This window comes from Nilaparvata lugens, chromosome 14, assembly GCF_014356525.2.
Source record: "Nilaparvata lugens isolate BPH chromosome 14, ASM1435652v1, whole genome shotgun sequence".
Classification (NCBI taxonomy): Eukaryota; Metazoa; Arthropoda; class Insecta; order Hemiptera; family Delphacidae; genus Nilaparvata; species Nilaparvata lugens.
Genome location: NC_052517.1, coordinates 5,504,248 through 5,531,738, shown reverse-complemented (window position 1 = coordinate 5,531,738; position 27,491 = coordinate 5,504,248). Strand labels below are relative to the sequence as shown.

Genomic DNA, 27,491 nt, shown 5'->3' with positions numbered 1-27,491 from the left:
TGCTAAATTATTATCAACCTGTAAATCAAATCCTGAATCTGCACTGTATGATTACATATTTTATTGTAATATATTTCAGTTTTGTTAATTCGCTTTCTGAGTTCGATTATTTCTTAAGCCTGTCAATTATTGTTTCTGATACGTTCTATATCATCAAGAACCGATCGAATACGATCATTGAAATAATTGAATTAAGCTGGATATTGGAACAGGTCTAAGTGGATGTAGCGAGTGGGGTCAGATCAAGATATTTATTCTTTGTCCTTACCTGCTCATATATCAGCTTTTATCTGTTACCTACCTCGACTTAGGAGCGAACACATCAATTGCACAGCAGTGGCAGCCATAGATCATATAAATTCCTACAATAGAGCTTAAACCCGACAAGACTCTGATCTCGAAATATATTCTGAACGATATTTGGTTCAAATACCGTATTTTAATCCTTCAGAACTTATTAGAGACGCAGTCCCGTAAATTATCTACATCGGGATTTTTGCTCGACCTGTATGATTTTGTATGCTCATTCTTCACAGGTAATAATTTTAAGGTATCCGTATTCAGTGTTAGCGTCCGCTACACTACTTATAAAAATTTCATCATTATACAATCTGTCACTAGAAGAATCAAGGGTGAGCGAGCGTTTAGGCCTCCCACGATTCCGACAATTGTATTGAGTCTTGTAGTGAGTCAATCAGTCTGGTGTTCACTCAGCGTCCTCACACGCCATTGCAAAATTTATAGCCGCTACACCATTGACTCAGTACAAGATTCACCCTACATGTGTTGTCCTATCCTTGGAGGTGAGAGTGACTCCCCCAGGAAGAGCTCCACAATATATATCAATCTTCGCACTCGTTTGTACATTTTAATCAATAACTTCTGAACAGTTGATTGGAGCTGGATTATACTAATGACCATTTGAAGAACATAGAATTTTTAACAAGATGGTGTGATTAAAATATTCAAAAGATTTGAAAAAATGTAGAGCATCAAAACTGAGAGAACATTGAACTCAATTTTCAATACAATTTAAAAACGGTTTGTCAAAACTAAATTTTTGAGAGGATAATATTTGCAGTGAAAAATATTTTATATAATATTTTGGTTCCATAATGCTCATTAACTTTAAAAATATATTGTTCTTATGGAGATTCAAAACATGACAATTGCATTGTCGCTTTTGATTCTTTCGCAGTATTTGTCAATAACTTGTTAATGGTTGAACACATCGGTTGGTACCAAACTTGTAGAAAATTCAATTTTTTAGATGGACATTTACTTATTCTACTTAAATATTTAAAACTAACCAAACCACATCATCTTAATCAGTGTATATCTAAACAATAATACCCAATAACTTTTGAACGGCTTTATTAAAACAAATTTTGAAAGAAACATTTATTAAAGAGAACAAATTTTTTTTATAAGTTAGTGCTGTTCATTTTTCAATATGTTATACGAGTGAAGAGTAATAATTCATATTCAAATACCTTCAACTCAACAAAAAATATTGCTGATTGTTTTGAAATGGTGTCCGTAATGTGCTGCATTCTGCGGAAAGATTTTAAACTAAAGCCTTATTGGAAGATTGGAAGTCTGTCTGTTGACAAATAGCAGATGCCATTTACAAATTTAAAACTATAAAAATAACGAAATAATCAAATTTCATATCAATAAATATAAGTTTTTAATTTGAATTTCATGTTATATCGATCCAAAAATTTCGAATTATTATTTATAGCTAAACTTATTTCTTGAACTAACCACAAATCAAACAGGCCTACCAGGTACCAGCTGGTAATTCATTAGTTTGGTGGGGAGCTGATTTTCTAAAATTTCTGAACGTCCCAGTTTGCAGTTTTTCCTTTTAACCAAAAGATCTTGATTCTTGTGGTCCTGTCGCTGACTGCCTTAAATTTGCTTATTACAAAACAAACGTTACAAATAAAAATATATGATTAAGGAAATATAATGATTAATTTTTTTACTGCGGTGTTGATTTTAATTCCAAATCTCTACTAAGCTGTTACAACTGAGCAGATGTTAAAGCCAGTCTGTAGTGACTATACTTGATATCAATCTATTGTATTCCTACACAACATTCTACATAATTTAGGTTTCAAAATTGCTTGTTTTACGTCTTTAATAAACATTTTATCCTAATTTCATTGACTACCGTACTCCAGCATTATATTGCAAACATATCAAGTTTGATTTATTCGAGGTGATTGCCAGTTTAGTGTTATTAAACAAGGTTTATAGGTTCGAAAGTTTTGTGTTGTGATCTTTGTTAAAAAATTATAATTGTTAAGTGTTGTGAATATTTGGAATAACCAGCTGCAGTTTGAATAAATTTTATTCTGCATTGAAATTGGATAAAAAATCTATGAGGTGAGTGACAATAAAGCTATGTCTATTTTTGGAATTTTTGTCTAGCTAGATTGTTATTACATGTTGATAGCTAAAATGTTGTAGGCCCTCGACTATTAATTGCCGTATTTTAATGCATTCTACAGATTTGATCCTTAATAACCTTCCAAGCCCTGTTTACCAGCCTACAAAGTGATACAATTATCTACGAATTCAAGTATACATCTTGCACCTAACCTAATATAGTTGTAGAGAAGGTATTTTCATTAGCCTAGCCTTTATCATGTATTTAAACTATTTGGTATTTTCTCACTTTTAAACCCAGCAATGTACATAACTTAGTTAAACTTTTGAAATGGTTATATCTGAATTGTAACAATATAGGCTACATTTCAAGGTTAACAAGTATTTTGTAGGTTACTGAATATCTATGTTTGTTTGAGCTATTGGGAATAAATTAAATTATTCATCCAAATCTAACCTTGTCAATTCCTCTTCCGTTTACATTTGAGGATAAATTTAAATTACCATTTATCAGTGAAGTGACCATTAAAACGTGAAAACATAAGTGCTAGGCCTAATGCCTATGCCCAATTCTCCCATGGGAATATTATAATCTTCTATATGAAAACGCAAAATTATAAGGTATAATGGGTGTTCCATTATTATCTGAATAATCGACGTTTTTTATTTAATAGAACTATAGCGAGGTCCACGTTATGAAATTGCAATATTTGATTAACATTGGTGTTGTTATCCTTGTCTGTCATTCGACAAAGCGGATAGCGTTATCCTTTCCTATATTTCAACAGTGTAGAAATATAATTACTTGTGAAATTTAATCTCAAATATTCTAATGGTAGGCCCACTAAATTTTAATAAAGTTTTATGGGACTATAAATTTGCTAGGCCGGGCTGAGTGGATATAGTCTCATTTAAACATATAAAGATTACATTTTGAGTCTCTTTTTTATTGATATGGAGATAACATACTTAAGAATTCTGAATGCTTATTCACCAACTTGAATATCTAAAAATTCATCTGCATAGTAAAAAACACCTGAAATAGTTATTTGTGCAACTAGTGCGCTGTGCGCTAGTGACAGTTCGCTGCACCGAAAGAAACGTTTACGCCCGAGCCGTAGGCGAGGGCGGAATGGTTTCTTGAGTGCAGCAGAGGAACTTTGCGCACGTATTTCACATTAAGTTTTTCCTACAGTTACCATTGAATATGAAAAGTGGGTAATTATGGGTAAAATTGCCTGAAATGCATCAAATGTTTTTCTGTGTAATTTTATTATTGATAAAAACCTTAATCCTAAAATCCTAAAGTCCTCGTTGTCGTTGGTTATAATATATATAATGAATAATAATTAGCGCGTTGTGCTTGGTTGCACCTCTGCTCACTATAGCAGCCACAGCAGTCACTGTTACCAACTTCATTTTGATTTTGCTGCACTGTTGCTCCATATAACCTACTAAGTATTTTGCGTTGCCATGTTGCAAATCTGGAGTGCAGAAAAATTTTTCCCGCACTAGAGCGGAAAAGTGATTCTTTGCGTTCTGTAATCAGTGCAGCAATGTCCACTTTTCAACGTAACTGTAGGAAAAGGATATTAACCGACGTGTCTTCACAAAAACTTGCACTAGAGAAATTACTATTACAAGAGAAAAAGAACAGAAAAAACTATTTTGACGAGTCTATTACCAATGAGGAGAAAGCAGATTTTGAAATTAGTGAACTTAAATCAAAGCTTAGTTTCAATACAACACCGTAAAAATTGAATAAATTCCGACAGGATTAATTAATTATTTGTCTTTATCAGAGCGGAGTTAGGACTCTAGGTCCTCTCTGCCACACAACCCTTATTTTGAATTTAGAAACCACAATCAACCCACAAGGTTTTGAGTTGAGATAGGATAGCGTTTCTATGTTTATTTTCTTATCAAATATGCTAAGATACTTTAGTGATGTCCACATTATAATGACAGTGGGGAAAGATAGAAGAACAAAGATGTTGCCGATTCTCTGCCTTGCCACTGCCTTCTATAGAAGATAGCTGATACCGGTATATATCTGATGCAATATCAACCGTTCTATATTTTACTCGTCAAGGAAATATCTCTCTCATTTTCCTTATAAAAAATTTATTTATAAATTTTCGTGATAGAATATGCTATAGTGAGGTCCACGTTATAATGGCAGTATTTGGTTAGCAATGGTATTGCTATCCTTGTCTGTCGTTCAACAAAGCGGATAGCGCTATCTCTTTCTCGCTTTGCTCTGTTGCCAGATTTTTCTTTCAATTAACAAAACATTTTTCATCTTAGTTATAAAAATTCATTATCAAATTATTAAAAAATATAAATTCTTGCTTAATAAAATATAGCCTAATTGATAATTTTAAACGAGAATGAACCGTTAATTTACTTCAATAGACCTGTATCAGCTACCGTCTATACAAGGCAGAGGATCGGCAACGTTTTTCTCCTATCTTTCTCCACTGCCATAATCACGTGGACGTCAGTCTTGTGTAGGTAGTTCATCATATTCTACAAACGACTTGGCAACGGTGCAGAGTTGGAAAAGGAAAGAGATATTTGCTTTGTCTAATGACAGACAAGGATAGTAACACCAATGTTAATCAGGTGCTAATTCCATAACATGAATCTCAAACTACAGTTTTTGTATTCAGGTTTTTGGTTTTTCTCATTTTTGGTCTTTTAAAACTTAGTTTTAAATTTTATTTTATTTTATAAAAATAAAATAAAATTTAAAACTTAGACTACCTTCAGAGTCCATTAAGGGGGGTCGGATAATCCAGGTTTCACTATAGTCTCCCTATAGTTTGTTTAAGCATATATCTGTATAGATAATTATACTGTATTATCTGTATATCTGTATATAAGTATACTGTATATAACAGTATACTGTTGTTTGTTGTTGGGCCAATACAAAGTTCTCTTTCTGTGCCTCTCTCCGTCTCTCTCTCTCTCTCTCTCCAACTCTCTCTCTCTTTCACTTTTTTATTATTATTATTCTTCACTAGCCGTCAGGCTCGCTTCGCTCGCCATATCCGTCTAGCCAGGGGGCGGAGCCCCCTGTACCCCCGACTGGATCGTCCAAAAATGAGATCAGCGGGCTCGCTTCGCTCGCCTGCATTTTTCATTTGAGCATGCTTCATTCCATCAGAAAGTCAAGTACTGAGAAAACGCAGAAAAGCTGAGAAAAACGTTGGAAAAACGCCGATTTTGGGCGTATCTTTGATGAAATATTAAAGTCACCTCATCACAAAATTTTTAGACCCTAGCTAAACCTCTGTACCAAATTTGAACATTTTCTGTCTATTACTTGATGAAATAACTGAGAAAATGCAAAAAACCGCTAATTTTGGGTGTATCTTTGAGGTAATTTCAAATTCCTTCTAACACAACATTATTACACCCCAGCTGAGCTTCTGTAGTAAATTTGAACAATTTCTGTTCATTTGTTCCCGATAAATGTGAGAAAAATAAAAAAACGCTGGAAAACTCTAATTTTGGGCGTATCTTTGACGTTATTATAAATTCCTTCTAACCCAACACTATTACACCCTAGCTGAGCTTCTGTACTAAATTTGAACATTTTCTGTTCATTTGTTCTCGATAAAGCTGAGAAAACGCTGGAAAAACGCAGATTTTGGGCGTATCTTTGGAGATTTTTTCAAATCCGTTCTTAGTGCGCCTCTAAAGGGCCAACTGAACATACCTACCAAATTTGAACGTTTTTGGTCCGGTAGATTTTTAGTTCTGCGAGTGAGTGAGTGAGTGAGTGAGTGAGTCAGTCAGTGAGTGAGTGCCATTTCGCTTTTATATAATAGATTAATCTGTTACTTTAATGCTCTTCCTTCTTCATCATTATGCATCTTAATATTTGTCAATTGTAATGAGGTTATACTTTTTACTTTCCTTGCCCTATTACCATAGGTAAGGAAAGTATTGCTTTGTCTGTGTACACGATATCTCATCTCACAATTAACGGAATGACTTGAAATTTGGAACTTAAGGTCCTTTCACTATAAGGATCCGACACGAACAATTTCGATCAAATTCAATTCAAGATGGCGGCTAAAATGGCGAAAATGTTGTCATAAACAGGGTTTTTTGTAATTTTCTCGGAAACGGCTCCAACGATTTTGATCAAATTCATACCTAAAATAGTCATCGATAAGCTCTATCAACTGCCACAAGTCCCATATCTGTAAAAATTTCAGGAGCTCCGCCCCATCAATGCAGATAGATTACCAATTATCAGGCTTCAGATACAATTGAAACAAAAAAAATCAAGTGGAGTAGATTGAGCATGAAAATCTCTACAATTAATGTTCAGTAACATTTTCACCTAAAATTGAAAATAAGCTTTAAATTCGAGAAAATGTGATTATTCAATTGCAAATTATTGTTGATTCTATTAAATCATTCACTATGAAGAGATCTGATAGCAGACCTCATGTGTGTCTCCAGCATTATTGCCCTGTCACCAGCTGGCTCAAATCTTTGAATAGTAGACTTGAGATGCGCGGGAACACTAGCGTCAGGTGACCAATTTTCATAACGGAAAGGAAAGTTGTGTGAGTGCTCCACACCAGATTTTTTGCCTTACTTTTATATTTTTCAATTATTTTTAACTCAGTTTACTTATTATTTCCTCTTTTGTATATTTAGAGTAATATTTTTAATTTAGTATCATTTTGTAATCTCGCAATGTTGTAATGTTATCAATGCAATGGGTGTTACAAGACCTGGCATGAGATAAATCAATCAATCAATCTCTCTCACACACTATCTCTGTTACTGTAACTCTCTCTCTCCCTCTCATCTACCTACCTCCCTCTCCCTGATCTACTTTCAGCCTACTTCATTTTATTAATCAATAATTTGATCTTATCTACCTATATAATTATTTTACTCTATCAATTTCCTGTTTATTTTCTCTGAAATATTTATATTAATTAAAACTTTTACAAAATTTCCCATTAATAAATAAATCCTTAGTTTAATTAATTAAATTAACGTTTTGGTAGAGAGTTAGTGGGGAGGATATTTCAATATTCTTTCCGAAGAATGGACATTGATATGTCCAAAGCTCCGCCAATTTATGTAGATGCATAACAATATAATTATCTATAGTTATTATATTACAAATTACTTTTTCATATCATATACAGTTCAATAATTATTTTCTTAGTCTATATTATGTAAATTCATCTATAATTTTGCTGTATTGTAAGCTATTGTCTATAAGTGTATAAGCCAGTATATATTGTAATCTACATAAATAAAGTACTCAATCAATCAATCAATCTCACTCTCTCTCTCTCACACACACACACTCTCTAGAGAGATTTTAGGGTTGTGTGGGAGAGAGCATCTGATGTCCTAACTCCGCTCTCTGATAGTCTAAAGGCACATAATCAATCTCTCTCTCTCACTTTACCGGTCGTGTGTTGATGGGAAGGATATTTTTATTTTTAAATCCTTTTCAAAGAATTGACAATTATTTGTTGAAACACTCGATTTATGAAGTTACATCACAATATTATATTATAGTTATTCTAATTGCATTCAATCTTTATTCTCATTGATTAATTTCTCATACTTTGTAAAATTTGTTGAATAATTAGCAATACTGTAATTTAATGTGGTTTCTAAGCCAGTGAATATTGTAACATACATAAATAAAGAAATCAATCTAATCTAATCTCTTTCTCAATCTCTCTCTCTCTCTCGCTCACTCTCTCTATCTTCTTGTCTATCTTCTCTATATTCTTCTCCCGGTCGTGTGTTACTGGGAAGGTTATTTTATAACCTTCTTAGAGAATCGACAATTATTTGTTGAAACACCGCCGATTTATGAAGTTACATCACGTTATTAATATATTATAGTTATTCAAATTGCATCCAATCTTTATTCTCATTGATTAATTATTTATATTTTGTAAAATTTGTTGAATAATTAGCAATACTGTAATTTAATGTGGTTTCTAAGCCAGTAAATATTGTAACACACATAAATAAAGAAAACTAATCTAATTTAATCTCTTTCTCTCTCTCTCTCTCGCTCACTCTCTCTATCTCTTTCTCACTCTCTCTTTCTCTCTTTTAAAAGGCAATTAATCAATAAAGGCAATCAATCTCTCTCGCTCACTCTCTCTTTGGTAGAGAGTTAGTGGGGAGGATATTTTTAATATTCTTTCCGAAGAATGGACATTGATATGTCCAAAGCTCCGCCAATTTATGTAGATGCATAACAATATAATTATTATCTATAGTTATTATATTACAAATTGCTTATTCATATCATATACAGTTCAATAATTATTTTCTTAGTCTATATAATGTAAATTCATCTATAATTTTGCTGTATTGTAAGCTATTGTATATAAGTGTATAAGACAGTATATATTGTAATCTACATAAATAAAGTACTCAATCAATCAATCAATCTCTTTCTCTCTTTTTAAAGGCAATTAATCTCTCTCTCGCTCACTTTCTCTCTCTCTCTATCTCTTTATCCCTCTTTGAAGGCATTTAATCAATAAAGGCAATCAATCTCTCTCACTCTCTCTCTTACACACCCAGGCAAAGACCTGCGTCACAAGACTGCATGACGTTACAGACTTCCCCCTCCCTTATTTTTCCCCGAGGGATTTTCCCTTCTCACGGGAAATTCCCACATCCTTGACCTTTTTCCCTGCCAGGGTTCGATTGCAGACAACGTTCATTCACGATTTATTGAACGATCATAGCGAGTTCTTACTGATGACCATAACTTAGTTTGTGGGTTTGGTTTTGCTATGATTACTTTTACGAATCAACTTCAAATTTCGAACTCATATTCATAATCATCATGATAATCTTAATCATCATGATAATCTTAATCATCATGATAATCTTAATCATCATCATCTTATAATCATTAATATCGGGGCACCGAGGTTCGATCGTTATTTATTTATTGATAAACAGAACACAATTCAGAACACATTAAGAGAAATGCCAAACCGTCGACTTGAATCTTAGACCTCACTTCGCTCGGTCAATGATACAGTATCGACACAATATGATACAGTATCATCTCAACTTGATACACAACACCATAATTTGATACAGAACAGGATAGAGCTATCTGCTTTGTGGAATGATAGACAAGGATAGCAACACAACATGTTAATCAAACACTGCCATTATAACGTGGACCTCACTCTAGGAATTCCACTGACATTTTTGTAGAGCCATTGAGTCCCGGGTTTGGCGGTTGGCCAAAATATCTGCGAATATGTTGAATTTGGCAAGCGGTGATTATTTGAAGAAGAGGAAGAGGAAGTAGAAAGAAAGATGAAGAGAGAGAGAGATTGATTGAGTACTTTATTTATGTAGATTACAATATACACTGGTTTATACACTTACATACAATAGCTTACAATACAGCAAAATTATAGATGAATTTACATAATAGTGACTAAGAAAATAATTATTGAACTGTATATGATATGAAAAAGCAATTTGTAATATAATAACTATAGATAATTATATTGTTATGCATCTACATAAATTGGCGGAGCTTTGGACATATCAATGTCCATTCTTCGGAAAGAATATTAAAAATATCCTCCCCACTAACTATTTACCTAAAGAGACAGAGAAAAAGAGAGACAAAGAAGAAGAAAAAGAATAAGGAGAAGATAAAGAATAAGGAGAATAAGATAGAAGATGAAGAAGAAGAAGAGAAAAAATGAGGAGAATAGGACAGAAAATGAAGAAGAAGAAGAAGAATAGAAAGAATAAGGAGAATAAGACAGGTGATGAAGAAGAAGAAGAAGAAGAAGAAGAAGAAGAAGACGGCAAGAGATGATGAAGAAGAAGAAGAAGGAGGAGAAGAAGAAGAAGAAGAAGAAGAAGAAGAAGAAGAAGAATAGATAGAATAAGGAGAATAAGACAGGTGATGAAGAAGAAGAAGAAGAAGAAGAAGAAGAAGATGGCAAGAGATGATGAAGAAGAAGAAGAAGGAGGAGGAGGAGAAGAAGAAGAAGAAGAAGAAGAAGAAGAAGAAGAAGAAGAAGAAGAAGAATAGAAAGAATAAGGAGAATAAGACAGGTGATGAAGAAGAAGAAGAAGAAGAAGAAGAAGAAGAAGAAGACGGCAAGAGATGATGAAGAAGAAGAAGGAGGAGGAGGAGAAGAAGAAGAAGAAGAAGAAGACATGAGCAGAAGAGAAAATAGCAAACCAAAGTTGATCAAGTGCAAACTTTATAACTTGATTCTCACTATTTTGAGAGAAGGAGATAAAAATATTATTCTTTTCCTGGGTATGACGAAGCAAGAGAGGAGAAGGAAGAAGAAAAAGAAGGCAGGAGATGATGATGATGAGAAGAAGCAGAAAAAGAAAAAAAGAACACAAAGAAGAAGTAGAGCAAGAAGTAGAAGAAGCGTAAGAAGTAGAATAATATGAAGGAGAAGAAGATGGAGGAGGAGGAGAAGAAGAAGAAGAAAAAGAAAGAGAAGAGAAGAAGAAGAAGAGAAGAGAGGAGAGGAGAAGTAGAAGAACAAGAAGTAGTAGATGAAGAAGAAGGAGAAGAAGTAGTAGTAGATGAAGGAGGATGAGGAGGAGGAGGAGAAGAAGAAGAAGAAGAAGAAGAAGAAGAAGAAGAAGAAGAAGAAGAGCAAGAAGTAGTAGATGAAGAAGAAGGAGAAGAAGCGTAAGAAGTAGGATATGAAGGAGAAGAAGCGTAAGAAGTAGGAATGAAGGAGAAGAAGAAGACGAAGGAGAAATAGAAAAATGGAATATTTTCTAATACCCACTGATAGCCCACTGTAAAATTTTTTATTTATTTTTGAACTATTTCAATACCACCAAATATGATTACTGTAATAATACTATTATATAGTGAGGTTCACGTTATAATGGCAGTATTTGATTAATATTGGTATTGCTATCCTTGTCTATCATTCCACAAAGCAGATAGTTCTATCCTTTTCTACCTCTACAATGTTGCAGGATCGTTTTTCAACAATGTAGAATAGTATATTTCGCACCTAGAGCAGAAAATGAGACTTTTCCGGCTCGAAATCGGTTTTCAAGTCCGAGGCCGTAGGCCGAGCACTAGAAAAGATTGAGAGCCAGAGAAACATTTTTGCCCGTGGTGCGAACGCTATTTTTCGCCACACACAAAAATAAACAGTATATATATGAGAATAGTTGTTTACTAAGCACTTCCGAAAGCAGAAGTGGAAGGTGATAGCTCTAGCAAATCTGAGGTGATCTGAATATCAGGAAATTGTCCAAGTATTTTTATTTTTTCTTTCTGATTTGTCTAAATAACCTAAAAGATGATGTTCAATTACGTGGGAGGTTGAGTTTATACTTTTTCCTACAGTTACGTTGAAAAGTGGCCATTGCTGCACTGATTACAGAACGCAAAGAATCACTTTTCCGCTCTAGTGCGGGAAAAATTTTTCTGCACTCCAGATTTGCAACATGGCAACGCAAAATACTTAGTAGGTTATATGGAGCAACAGTGCAGCAAAATCAAAATGAAGTTGGTAACAGTGACTGCTGTGGCTGCTATAGTGAGCAGAGGTGCAACCAAGCACAACGCGCTAATTATTATTCATTATATATTATAACCAACGACAACGAGGACTTTAGGATTTTAGGATTAAGGTTTTTATCAATAATAAAATTACACAGAAAAACATTTGATGCATTTCAGGCAATTTTACCCATAATTACCCACTTTTCATATTCAATGGTAACTGTAGGAAAAACTTAATGTGAAATACGTGCGCAAAGTTCCTCTGCTGCACTCAACAAACCATTCCGCCCTCGCCTACGGCTCGGGCGTAAACGTTTCTTTCGGTGCAGCAAACTGTCACTTTGCGCACTAGTTGCACAAATAACTATTTTATTCTTTCAAATGACAATAAGATGATATTATTATAAATGTTTTAATTATTGAATAATGAACACAAATAATGTAAAGTTTTTTGATCAGCTGTTTTTTGATCACCTTTCTTAGTTGCATGTTAGCGGCTGGAAAGGGTACTCTTTCCGGCCTAGGTCGGAAAGAAACCTGTTCTGACGTCAGACGTGAGTCGTCTGCAAACAATGTCTTTCAGATCTACTTAGGGACTGGAAAACAGTTGCTTTCTGTGCAGTGTGGCGAAATTATAATTAATTGACTATATATTTAATACCAAGTATGAAATTCTCACTATAGGAAGATGATACAAGGATTCGTTTCTGCTTCTAGTTGATAAACGTCAACTGTCAACCACTTACAACACATGAACTCGCTCACTCACTTCCATCATGAACAGACGACGAGATAATTATTATCAGCTGTTTTTCCAGGGATGAATAATAATTATCCTTTTAATATCCTTCAGCGAGTTTTCCCAGGGATGAGACCTAGTGCAATCGAATCTTCATATTATAGACCTACTATGTTCTGGATTTCGTGAGAATCGTTAGAGCCGTTTTCGAGATCCGGTGAAATACAAACATAATATTATAAACATCTAAACATACAAACATATAAACAGAAGTTGCTCGTTTAATAGTATCTATATAAATAAAAGCGAAATGGCACTCACTCACTGACTGACTGACTCACTCACTCACTCACTCACTCACTCGCAGAACTAAAAATCTACCGGACCAAAAACGTTCAGATTTGGTAGGTATGTTTAGTTGGCCCTTTAGAGGCGCACTAAGAAATCTTTTGGCAATATTTTAACTCTAAGGGTGGTTTTTAAGGGTTTGAAGTTCGTCTTTTAGCATGTATATTCTTCTTATTCTCTTAATTATAATTGAAAAATGTTCATACCCTATGTTAATATAGAACTATAATCTAGAGAGAGTACCTCATCGAAACAGTTGTTAACTGGTAACTAAATTAATAATTTTGTCAGGTTGGCATTAAGTTGAGTTGACTTTATTAGGTTGGCACCAAGTTGAAGATTGAAATGCATTTATCGCGGAAAAATTGATTGGGCACTGCTTCTTCAATCTGAGCTATTTCTGGGAATATTATACTACTAGCCATCAGGCTCGCTTCGCTCGTCATATCCGTTTAGCCAGACGTTTAGTCTGGACCCCTGACTGGATTGTCCTAACATATGATAAAAATGCTCAAATGAAAAATACAGGCGTGCGAAGCGAACCTGCTTATCTCATTCTTGGACGATCCAGTCGGGGGTCCAGTGGGCCCCCTGGCTATACGGATATGGCGAGCGAAGCGAGCCTGACGGCTAGTATGTACCAATAACTTCCCATTCAACATGAACTGTCGGTTGAAAGTTGATTTCACCAAAGTGAAATTATGATTCAGAATTTATGATTCAGTTCACTTGTAGAATCATAAATATTCATAGGATCCTCAGTTTAGCATATCACTTCCGTATCATTCATTTCCTAGAGTGAGGTCCGCGTTATAATGACAGTATTTGATTAATATTGGTGTTGCTATCCTTGTCTATCATTCCACAAAGCAGATAGTGCTATCCTTTTCTAGTTGAACAATCAACTATTAGTAGGAGAGTAAGTGGTTGAACAGTTGACGTTTATCAACTAGAAGCAGAAACGAATCCTTGTATCATCTTCCTATAGTTAGGTCCGCGTTATAATGACAGTATTTGATTTATATTGGTGTTGCTATCCTTGTCTATCATCTTTCTATGATATTTGTATCAACTAGAAGCAGAAACGTTCCGAAATAAATGAAAATAGCCAATTCATCTGTCAACTAGACAGTAGATCTCTCGAAAACAAACATGGCGATGGGTCACAGGTGGTATTTCAAACCAAAATATTTTCCAAAACTCAATCACCTAAAGAAAAACAATCGTTAAGGATAGTAAAAATAGAACAGGCTACGCCAAACATATGCTCAAAATAGAATGGCAACTGCTTCAAATAGATGGTTCAGGGGGAGATGAAGATGAATAAGGAGGAGATGGAGGAAGAAAAAAGAAGAAGTGGAAGGAGGAGAAGAAGAAGGAGAAGATGATGATGAAGGAGAAGGAGAGAGAAAATAGAAGAAGAAGGATGAAGAAAAGAGAAGTGGGAGGAGGAGAAGGAGAAAGTGAAGAAAAGAGGAAGAAGAAGAAGAGTGGGAAGAAGGGGTGAAAGAGAAGGAGAGGAGGAAGATGGGAAGATGAGAGGAGAAAAAGAAGAAGAATGGGTTTAGGGAAGGGAGTGAGTAGGAAGAATTGAGAGAAGAGAAAATGAAGTGTGTGTTGAAGAGAGAGAAAGATAGAATGAGGAAAATGGAATTATTTGGAGAAGTTGATGAAGAAGAGAAGAAGGAGATAAGGAGACCGAAGAAGAAGAAGAAGAAGAAGAAGAGGGATGAGAAGGGGAAGAAGAAGAAAAACAAGAAGAGGAAAAGGAGAAGAACAAGAAGAGGATGAGGAGTAGGGGAAAAGAGGATGAGGAGAAGAAGAGAGAGGAGGAGGAGGTGAAGAAGAAGAGGATAAGGAAAAGAAGAAGATGATGAGGAAGAGGAGAAGAAAAAGAAGTTCAAGAGGATTAGGAGAATAATGATAATAATAATAAGAAGAAGAAGAAGAAGAGAGGAGGGAGAGAGAGCGGGATAAATTGAGAGAAGATGATTGAATTGTCTGTTGAAGGGAGTGAAACATAAACTGAGGAATAAATTAAATATTCATTTAAAACAATAAACAATTGAATTATTGGAGCATTTTGGATAAAATAGAGATGGAATCATTTGATGGATAGATAGGAAAAATGAGACAGGAGAAAGAATAAGTAGTAAATGAAGATTGATTGATTGAGTACTTTATTTATGTAGATTACAATATATACTGTCTTATACACTTATATACAATAGCTTACAATACAGCAAAATTATAGATGAATTTACTTGATATAGACTAAGAAAATAATTATTGAACTGTATATGATATGAAAAAGCAATTTGTAATATAATAACTATAGATAATAATTATATTGTTATGCATCTACATAAATTGGCGGAGCTTTGGACATATCAATGTCCATTCTTCGGAAAGAATATTAAAAATATCCTCCCCACTAACTCTCTACCAAAAAAGATTAAGAAATAGGAGGAGGAGGAGAAGTTGAAGGAGGATAAAAAAGAAAATGAAAAAGAAGAAGTTAAAGTGGAAGAAGAATAAGGGGAGAAGAAGAAGGAGAAGAGAATTAGATGAAGAAGACGAGGAGAAGAGGAGAGGATGAGGAGAAGAAGAAGAAGTAGAAGAGGACGAGGTGAAGAAGAAGAAGAGGAAGAGGAGAAGTCAAAACAAACCAATTTCGAGTTGGTGAAAAATTACAAATGCACATGGCTTCAGAATAGATAGTGATAAACATTTTTTTTTATTTAGAACGTTGTAACATGCTGTGGTGATTTGGGACATTTTTTCACATTTAGTTCCCAAAATACTAGAAAATAACAGTTTAAATACACATTATCATTGACCCACTTGTCATTTTAGTCTTTGTTAATGCATATAGAAAAAGTAATATCGAGTATAAGAGGGACCTTGGAAGAATCATGATTAGATTAGATTTATTCTACTATACATATTCATATATATATATATATATATATATATATATATATATATATATAATGTTGCATTTGAAGATATCCCATGGTATAGGTCGTCCCTGCTCCAAATTCCAGATTAGATTAGGTTTATTATAGAGAAAATTTGAATTGTATCTGAAGCCTGATAATTGGGAATCTAAAATCAAACTTTGCATAGATGGGGCGGTGCTCCTGAAATTTTTACAGATATGGGACTTGTGACAGTTGATAGAGCTTATCAATGACTTTTTTAGGTATGAATTTGATCAAAATCGTTGGAGCCGTTTTCGAGAACATCGCGAAAACCCTATTTTTGACAACATTTTCGCCATTTTAGCTGCCAACTTGAATTGCATTTGATCGAAATTGTTCGTGTCGGATACTTATACTGTAAGGACCTTGAGTTTCAAATTTCAAGTAATTCCGTTAATTGGGAGATGAGATATCGTGTACACAGGCGCAGATACACCACACACACACACACACACACACACACCACACACACATATATATATATATATATATATATATATATATATATATATATTATATATATATATATATATATATATATATATATATATAGACCAATACCCAAAACCACTTTTTTGGACTCAGGAGACCTTGAAACGTAGAGAAATTTAGAAATTGGTGTACCTTAATTTTTTTTGGAAGCAATACTTTCCTTACCTATGGTAATAGGGCAAGGAAAGTAATTATGTAATCTGCAATAATGACTGTGTGGTGATTTTCAGTATTAATCAACAATAATTATGTAACAGTAATATCAGTTGAAGAGTAGAAAAAACCAAACAAAAACATTTCAGACAAGAGTGACTAGCTTGACCTTCTCAATACATTTGCCAAGCGATGAACTTGATAAAATAGTAATGAACTCTAATTGAATGCGGTATTAATATTTACATTTTTGACCCATGGCAAGAACGCAGTAACCTTGCTTGATACGCGATTGCTTTTTGTGTCAAGTTGATACGAATTTGTATCAAATCTACACTGTTTTGTATAGAATCTACAGTGTTTTGTATCAAAACTACAGTGTTTTGTATCAAATCAACAGTACTTTGTATCAAATCCTCAGTACTTTTATCAAATCTACAGAACTTTGTATCAAATTTGCAGTATTTTTGAATCAAATCTTCAGTACTTTGTTTCAAATCTACAGTATTTTCTATCAAATCTACAACAATTTGTATCAAATTTACAGTATTTTGTATGAAATCTTCAGTACTTTGTGTCAAATCTACAGTATTTGGTATCAAATCTACAGTATTTTTGAATCCAATCTACAGTACTTTGTATCAAATCTACACTGATTTGTATCAAATTACAGTATTTTGTATCAAATTTTCAGTACTTTGTGTCAAATCTACAGGATTTGGTATCAAATTTACAGTATTTTTGAATCCAATCTACAGTACTTTGTATCAAATCTACACTAATTTGTATCAAATGTACAGTATTTTGTATCAAATTTTCAGTACTTTGTGTCAAATCTACAGTATTTGGTATCAAATCCACAGTATTTTTGAATCCAATCTACAGCACTTTGTATCGAATCTACAGAACTTTGTATCAAATTTGGAAATGCAAGATGATAATGGACAGCAGCCAGCTGATTACCTTATTCATGGTACAAATTCCACCAACTAGCAGAATAGCATATATATGCATCGTGTACACCCCTATAATAATACCTATTTCATTTCACATGACATCGTACTATTACAATATAAAAATATGGACCATAGGATTTTGATGAGCATGATTCTATTTTCCTCAGTCTTTTTGGCTTTCAACTATAATTTTGTCCTGTCTTGTCATGGGAATTAAGTTATATCAGTTTTTCTATGAAAAACATGTTAACTTCTTATGAAAGTCAGATATAAAAATGACATGACTAATTAAAAAGTTGAGTGATAACTTGAATTTTTGAGATTATTGAGGTAGGTTTCAACTTAACAAAAATTGTTGATGAAATATAGATAGGTACCTAGCAATTTCAATATTTATTATGTTTCAATAATTATGAAAATTATATTATCTAATTCTCATCAACTTGAGCGGGGTTCACCTATATCTGCTTTTTCTAATCAGGAAAAGTAATTTGTCAGTAAGTTTACCTATTGTGTGGGAACCTATCAGGTTACGGGAGGCATCCTTTCATCAAGGTTATTTTATCCTCCATTTACTGTTCCAAGGCCCAGAATACAATTTTTAAAATTATAAAATGCTTAGTGGACATTGTAACTGAGTTTGTATTCAAGAAGGAATGCTTTATTAAATATGAATGAGCGATTTTACTTGAAGTCTCATATAAGATCCTGTATAAGATTCAAACAGATGGAATCTTCATGGCGGCGGCGGGAAAAAATATTTCCAATGGCCACACTGTCTTTATCTAGTCACTGTACAAGCAACCAGCCTGCACTGCGGAGCTAGGTTTAGAGTCCAAATCTTGACTTTGTTATATTGGGGTTAGTGGTTAGGAGTTCTAACTGTAGGTTAGTACCGAATCTAGGACAAATCTATACTAGTCTAGGAAGTATGTCTAGACTGCTCTATAAAGGGAAATATGGAAAGGCACTAGATTGGATAAATACCCTTGAGAAGGAGCTCAGTGAAATAAATCGATAAAACAGGAAAATACCTTTCTGTCCTTCACTGATTAACAAGGGCCCGAAATAGCTTTGAAGTGGAAAGGGCAGTGTGAGGTAGTCTACTAATGTATATATAGTGAGAATCATGTTATAATTTCATTGAAGAAAGATAGGAGAAAAACGTTGCCAAGTCTCTCCATTTTGCCACTGACTGTACACAGCTGTTACTCAATTCATCCCATTAAATTTAATCCAATAATAATTATCATTTCCTTGATAAAATAACCAATTTAATGTCAAATTGATCAAGAAAATATATTTTTTCGTAATTTGATTCAGAAATTTGCTTTCATACCTGAGATCAGATTTTTATTTTTATATATACAAACCTGAAATGGCGGCTAATTTAAAAAGCTGTGATACAACAATCTGAATTTCAAAACAACAGAAATTGAGTTATTTGGTAGGTATTCTATTCCAATTTCCTTTAAAAATAATAGAAAAATAGAAATCCTATTAAAAAATAAGTAATTTCAATCGATTAATTCTGAAATAACTTTACAATATTATTTATACCGGTACGAGTAGGCTATAGGCGTATAGGCCTAACCTATACGGGTAGGCTAACTGAAGCATGGATGAAATCTAGGATGGTTAGTTATCAACTTTAAAAATGTCATTTCAGGTATTTTAATTTGTGTTTCTCATAAGGTAATGTTTAAAATATATTTGATTGTTTCAAAAATACATTTTAAATCAATTATACGACTTGTGTACTCAAGTATTTTGATAGAATGAAGAAAAAAATGGCGGCTGAGAATATGGTTTGTTCAGTTTTGTACAGTCACTGTAAAAAGTAAATATAAAATATTCTGGCAAATAGACAACATAGTAAAGCGAGAGAGAGATAGTGCTATCTGTTTGGTTGTATGATAGAAAAGGACAGCAACAGTATTGTCAATCGTACACTGCCATTATAATGTGGACCTCACTATAGTGAGAACCACGTTATAGTGTCAGTGGAAATGATAGGACGGCATGGTTGCCAATTCTCTTTTCGAATCTATAATATAAATAAAGGAAAGAACTGGCTTATACACGTAGGGACAGGAAATTCACGAATGACGCATCATCACGTCTCAACTACTCAACTCATTAACTTGAAATTTTGCATATAGGTTCTTAATCTACCGAGGATGGTTATAGGCCCATTCTTAATTCTTCAAAGAAGGAGAGGAGGATGCAAAGAAGAATACAGGAGTTGACTGGAAGATGAAGAAGAAGAAGAAGAAGAAGAAAGAAGAAGAAGAAGAAGAAGAAGAAGTAGTAGTAGATGATGAAGAAGAAGAAGAAGCAGAAGAAGAAGAAGTAGTAGTAGTGGTAGTAGATGATGAAGAAGAAGAGGAAGAAGAAGAAGAAGTAGGGGAGGAGGAAGAAAAAGAAGATGAAGAAGAAGAAAGTAGAACTGGTTCAAGGTGAAGAATAATGGGCACTGATAAGAGAAGTATTGTACAGCCTTTTAAGGAACCTTAACCTGTTACTAATTATAGAAGATGGATTTGAGTCTATTTTTAGATAAGATCTGTATCTTTGTAAAACGAAAAATATAAGAATACATTTTGATGAGAATGAGGAGGAGGAGGAGAAGAAGAATGAGGAGGAGGAGTTAGAGAAGGAGGTGTGAAAGTGAGGGGAGAATGGAAGTAATAATAATTATTCTACCGTTATCATAGAAGGGTAGAATTAGATGAAGAAGAAAAATCAATAAGAAAATAAAGAATAAAAAATAAATTAGATGAAGAAGAAGAATAAAAAATGAATTTTTCACTCTTCCACCATATAATGGTACACTAGGAGGTAACCCGTGCTCCCCAAGGCTTTAATTATAAGCTTGATGAACTGAAAATAGGCCTTTAACCATCCTCGGTAAATTAAGAATCTATATGCAAAATGTCAAGATAAACAGAAATATTGCTCTTAGTATAGGATAGATAACTCGTCGACCTGTTCCGTATCATCAGTTTGCAACGCGTTGCAAATCTGTTAACTTCTCTTGCAACACGTTGCTCACTGCCTTGCAACGCGTTGCACGCCAACTTGCAACGCGTATCATCTCCCACATCATTGATTAACGAGTCAGCTGACTCTGTGTTTATCAATAAAAGCTCACGCATGCGCAGTTTGTCAAATTTCGATTCCATTCTTCCAATACTGCGTAGCTAAAAGCAGAGTTCAGTTCACTTCTTCAGTCACTATTTTCTTTTTGAATTGGACGGTCCGGGAGTTGAAATTGTCGCGGAAATATTGTTTGCCAAGAATTTTGTTCCTCGATTTGTTCATTTTTGTTACAGTCTAGTCGAAATTGTAGTGTGAATTTTTGGTGTTGAGGTTAGTTTCAATCGGTAGTTCGGAACACACCTGAAATAGTACAGTGTGGTCCTCGGCAATATTTGTTTAACATTGGTGTTGCTATCCTTGTCTATCATTCGACACAAAGCAGATAGCGATATCCTTTTCTAGCTGTGCAACGTATCCAAATCGTTTTTTAACAATGTACAAATATAATAAATCAACGAAATATTTAATCTCGACTATGTAAATTTTTTATTTGATCATTGAATATAGTTTTTCTTGACGAATAAAAGACAATTATTCATTATTTTAAACAGGAATGAACAGTTGATATTACATCAGATATACCGGTATCAGTTATCCTTTATAGAAGGCAGTGCCAAGGCAGAGAATCGGAAATAATGTTCTACTGTCTTTCTCCCGTGCCATTATAACGTAGACCTCAATACAGATAATACAAAGCATAGCCCACAAGTTACTCCACAAGAATATCAATAACGTCTTTTAGTTATTTTATTTAACTTTAAATAAAATTTAAAGTTGAATTTTATTTAAATTAAATTCTAATTTGAGTGCAAAAATTTGAAGTGTGATTTTATATTGATGTCCGTGTTTAGGAGTACACCTGAAACTACCCTTTAACATTATGAAGTTTAATATAAAATCTAATGAATGATTTTTTATGATTAAGGCTGTGCAAAGGCTAAAAATAAACTTTTTACTGGTGATATTTTTCAAAGTTTTTCTATTGCTTGATACTATCAAGCTATCAAAATAATAAAGTTTTTTCAGGAAAACATTTTTTTCCGATCATTACTTTTTGAGATATGAGCGGTTAAAGTTTAAATTTTTGGGACAGAACATTTCAAATTCCGTAAGAGATAAATCCATGAGATTTAGAGGATAGATTCTTCATGGTATCGTTGATATAGTAAAATAAAATTTTTCCTCCACCTACTGTCAAAAGTACTTACTTTACTCCCTGAAACATGATACTAAAGTGTCACTTTTTCGCTCTCGGTACTAAAAAACAGAAAAACTCCCTAGGGAGTAAAAGTGACTCCATTTAAATAACATGGGAAGCATCTCTATTTTAAAAACGTACATTTGGAATAGGTCAGAAGGTCTAAGCTCAGATGAGGAAGCATATAGAGTAGTCATTAAACCAACTAAATTCAATACCTCAACCAGACATTTGATCGATATATAAAATTTATGTTTGTATGCTGAAATTATTATTACAAACTTCATATCACTATACTAAAAAAAATGTATATATTTTTTCTTTTATTCCTTGTTATTCAAAATATCAGCCAACGAATATTACTTATTAACTAATCAAATTTGAAACGGGAACTCCATCATAGCTGTAGTTTTGGCTGTCATTGTTGTTACAACTTTAGCCGACAGATAGTGCTGTCGGAGGAGAACTGTGATTACAAGCCAGCTGTTTCTGTTTACTTTTTAGATTCTCTTGTAACACATTGTTTGGTCACATACGTTTTTGAAAATTATTTTATCAGCAGTTTTTATAAAAATGTAGGTAGAGGAAAAATGTTGTGTATATCACGAGTGAAAAATGTTTTTTCTCCCTCAGGAAAATTGTTGCCTCGGCTTCGCCTCGGGCTTCAAACTTTTCCCTCAGGGAGAAAAAACAGCACTTTTCACTCTAGATATACAAATAACTATTTCCTAAACTGGCAATTTTTGAGAAAGTTATTCAATTTACCAAAAGTGACCGAAAATAACTCAACTAAAAGTTATTTTTTGACAAGGATAGCAACACCAATGCTAATCAAATACTGCCATTATAACGTGGACTCTAGTAAACGTGTTCCTCTAGTAATGCAAATAAATTAGACCTTTATTTCTCAAATATTTTTACAGAAATTTGTCAAGTCTACCCACCATGCTGACGTACCGTATCACAACTCAGCCCACAGACCTAGTAAGCTAGGATCCGCTCTAGCTAGACTTCTAGACTTCCTGGAGTATGAACTTGAAAATTACATATAAAGTGTACCACAGTTTTCTAACGCGCTCCGTCAAATTTGTGACAATCACTTGGATTGTGTAGTTTTTACATTTTCGTGTGAAATAACTAGTGTAGAAAAGTACAATAGTGTTACAAATAGTGTAAAAAAACTACACTAGTGATGTACAAGATTGTTAAAACATTGTGCTGGATATTCGTGATATTATTATAGTTGGAGTTCGATAGCTTTTTGTGTAGTCTTGGTGAGTGATATATTTGAATAAATAAGTTTATTTATAACTTGCCGTCAGGCTCGCTTCGTTCGCCATATCCGTCTGGCCAGGGGGCTCCGCCCCCTGTACCCCCGACTGGGTCGTCCAGAAATGAGATCAGCGGGCTCGCCTGCATTTTTCATTTGAGCATGCTTCATTCCATCAGAAAGTCAAAGTACTGAGAAAACGCAGAAAAGCTGAGAAAAACGCTGATTTTGGGCGTATCGTTGATGAAATATTCAAGTCACCTCATCACAACATTTTTAGACCCTAGTCTACCTCTGTCTAAAATTTGCACATTTTCTGTCTATTACTTGATTAAAGAACTGAGAAAACGCAAAAACCGCTAATTTTGGGCGTATCTTTAGCGTTATTTCAAATTCCTTCTAACACAACATTATAACAACCTAGTTTAGCTTCTGTACTAAATTTGAACAACTTCTGTTCATTTGTTCCCGATAAATCTGAGAAAAAGCAAAAAAATGCTAATTTTTGAAAAACGCGTATCTTTGACGTTATTGCAAATTCCTTCTAACACAACATTATTACACCCTAGCTGAGCTTCTTTATTAAACTTGAACATTTTCTGTTCATTTGTTCTCGATAAAGCTGAGAAAGCGCTGGAAAAATGTAGATTTTGGGCGTATCTTTGGAAATTTTTCCAAATCCGTTCTTAGTGCGCCTCTAAAGGGCCAACTGAACATACCTACCAAATTTGAACAATAATAATTCACCTTTTTAATATGGGTTTTTAAACAATATTTTGTGAATACGTGTTACGTAATTGAATCGAGCCTGAATTTGCTCTTTTGTAAACAAATTTTTTCTATATCTTCTCATCACTAAGTCAAGTGATCTTCTCTCAATTATGTTGAGACAGGAAACGCGCAATTATTGTGAAAAATAGGAGTTGGTTTTTGTTTGCGATTCGTCAAATTACGTCAAGATGTTTTCGGTTTTGAAGAGCCGTGACGCACTGTTGTGAAGTGGAAGAAGAAGAAGAAGAGAAGAAGAAGAAGAAGAAGAGAAGAAGAAGAAGAAGAAGAAGAAGAGAAGAAGAAGAAGAAGATGATGATGATGGATGAGGAGGAGGAGGAGGAGAAGAAGAAGAAGATGTAGAGGTAGAGAAAGAAGAAGAAAAGGAAAAGTAGAAGAAGGAGAACAAAAGAAAAGAAAAAGTAAAAGAAGAAGAACAAGAAGAAGATGTTGATGATGATGGAGAAGATGAAGAAGTAGAAGAAGACAGGAGTTGAAGAATAAGAGGAAGAAGAAGAAGAAGAAGAAGAAGAAGAAGAAGAAGAAGAAGAAGAAGAAGAAGAAGAAGTGGAAGATTAGATTAGATTAGAATTCATTATTCATGTTAGTTATTTGATATAAATAAACAAAGCAAACAACTGTTAATTACATGACTTTTATTAGCGCAGTATTCATTCAACGACAACATCAACAACCAAATGATATATCGATACTGTTAAACTAACAGTGATCGATATTGTTAAACTAATATATCGATACATGTCACATCCCCCTTCCTTAGCAAATAAGAATACAAACATATCAGAATAATGCACAAAAATACAAACAACACATTATCAAGATATCATAATCAAATATAATCATTAAGATATTAGGGTCATATTGAGATATTGTAGCTTATGTTTATATATTAATCAGCAATTAAAAATAGTATAGCTAATTATTCAATTAAATTTACAAAGTATGTAAAAATATCAGTCACAATGAAAATTGAATGGAATTTGAATATCGATAGTATAATAATGTGTGTTTTAACAAATAATTTTATCGACTTTCTTAAAAGGATTTATAATTGTATCCTTCCCATTAACGCTCGACCGAAGAGAGAGAGAGAAAGAGTAGGACAGATTGAGAGAGAGAGAAAAAGAGTGAGATGGTAAATGATAGAATCGAAGGATTGTGAGGTATGGATAACCAATTCCCAGGATCTGATTTCTTTCCCACTTTATTTATCAGTCTAGTATGAGAAGTTATTGATGATGATAATGAATAAGGAGAAGAAGAGGAGGAGGAAGAAGAAGGAGAAGAAGAAGAAAAAGAAGAAGAAGGAGAAGAGATGTAAGCACACACGAGGATGCGTTACAGAAATAAACCAAAAACCAAATGGAACGCAGATGCCATAGTAACTAACTATTCAGCTCAGAAAAAACTCCGGAAATCCAAAAATTGAAAATCTAAATTTAAAATTTGGAAAATATGTGACGGAAAGAGATAGAGCGATAATTGAATGACAAGGAAGGACGATTATTGAAGTTGAGATAACGTTATGAGGAGCTGGAGGAGATAAATGATTAGAAAGAAGAAGGAGATTGATTGATTGAGTACTTTATTTATGTAGATTACAATATATACTGGCTTTTACACTTATATACAATAGCTTACAATACTGCAAAATTATAGATGAATTTACATAATATAGACTAAGAAAATAATTATTGAACTGTATATGATATGAAAAAGCAATTTGTAATATAATAACTATAGATAATTATATTGTAATGCATCTACATAAATTGGCGGAGCTTTGGACATATCAATGTCCATTCTTCGGAAAGAATATTAAAAATATCCTCCCCACTAACTCTCTACCAAAGAGAGAGAGAAGAGGAGGAAGAAAATGAAGGAGAAGACGAAGAAGAGCTAGAGGGGATGGAAGGAGAAGGAAAGTGATATGAAGAAGAAATAAAAGTAATGGAAGCATAAGAAGCAGGTAGAAGAAGAAGGAGAGGAAGGAGGAGCAGTAGACGGAGAAGAGGAAGAAGAAGAATATTATGATGATGATGATGAAGAAGAAGAGGAGGAAGACAGAAAAAGACAAAAGAAGCAGGATGAGTAGAAGAACTGGGATGAGAAGGAGTAGACGGAGTAGAAGAAGATGAAGGAGGAGAAGAAGAATAAAGAGAAAAAGGAGAAGAAGAAGAAGAAGAAGAAGACATGAGAAGGAAAGGAAGAAGAACTGGGGCGAGAAGGGAGTAGACGGAGTAGAAGAAGATGAAGGAGCAGATGAAGAATAGGGAGAAAAAGGAGAAGAAAATGAAGAAGAAAAATAAGAAGAACTGGGATGAGACAGAGTAGAAGAAGATGAAGGAGGAGGAGGAGAAGAAGAAGAAGAAGAAGAAGAAGAAGAAGAAGAAGAAGAAGAGAAGAAGAAGAAGATCATGATCCAAAAATGATTATAAAACACAGAACTATGAGGAAAATGCGCATGTGTTTTTGTTATGTTTTTATGACCCATGGTAAAATACAGTATGAGGAAAAATTCTATAGTGAGGTCCACGTTATAATGACAGTATTTGTTCAATTTAGGTTTTGCTATCCTTCTCTATCATTCGACAAAGCCAGTATTACTATCCTTTTCTAGGTCCACAACGATGCTAATTATGTTTTTGACAGTGTAGAAATATAATTATTAATTAATGCAGAGAATCGGCATCGCTATTCTTCTATCTTCATCCACACACTGCCATTATAACGTGGACCTCACTATAGAAGAACCTATAAGAGAAATAAAACAGATGACCTACAAAAACCTTGAATTCTCCTATTTTCAACACACAACGCAGTTCTAGAGTTTATCCATTGTTTATTTTATCTATTTATACGATTGTTTATTCCGGAACTAATAATTCATTTTGACACTTCAAAATGGTGACAGAAATAAAGGCTCTGTTTAGAACACGTGGATTTTCATTATTGAGAAAAGATAGCATAAGAAGATATTCCATGGTTTTTAGAATTCTTTCAAACTTTAGAAGTTTTGTATCAAATTATGGTGTTGTGTATCAAGTTGAGATGATACTGTATCATACTAAATAGATACTGTATCATGAGTGGTGATACTGCATGATAATGGCCCATATGAATAAAGTTGAGCATTTGCTTATACTTCTAAAATATGGAGCATTTGCTTCATTTTCTATGAATAAACGTGAGCAAAACCTTTTGCTCATGCTCATCAAAAAAAATAGTTTGAGCATTTGCTCAAAAGTAAAAGCTTTTGCTCAAAATTGTATGAATAAACTAGAGCATTTGCTCAACTTTTGAAGCAAATGCTTCAAAAAAGGTGAGTCTAGTCTAGAGCAGCTTATCACCTTTTGCTCATAGTAAAATGGCTCAACTAATCCGTATGAGGAAGAGGAAACTATACCAGATACGATCACAATCAATAGTTGAGAACTATAAAACTCTTTAGATTCAACCATGATATATATCACCATTATTCCTACAAAAGCTACCTTTTATAAAGATAGCCA

General features: G+C 33.7%; 1 protein-coding gene across 6 annotated transcripts in view; it reads left to right on the top strand.

The window, feature by feature from the left end:
• Window positions 1–1,815: 1,815 nt before the first annotated feature.
• LOC111046005 overlaps window positions 1,816–27,491 on the top strand; it is a 72,128-nt gene continuing 46,452 nt past the window's right edge. For 2 of the 6 annotated variants that reach the window (XM_039440613.1, XM_039440612.1), the window contains exons 1-2: window positions 20,814–20,991; window positions 22,843–23,193. The gene's annotated coding sequence lies outside the window, so the exon portion shown is untranslated. Of the gene's footprint in view, window positions 2,395–20,813; window positions 20,992–22,842; window positions 23,194–27,491 lie in introns of those variants that run through there. The other 4 variants (XR_005572873.1, XM_039440610.1, XM_022331491.2 and 1 more) reach the window with 3 other exon arrangements.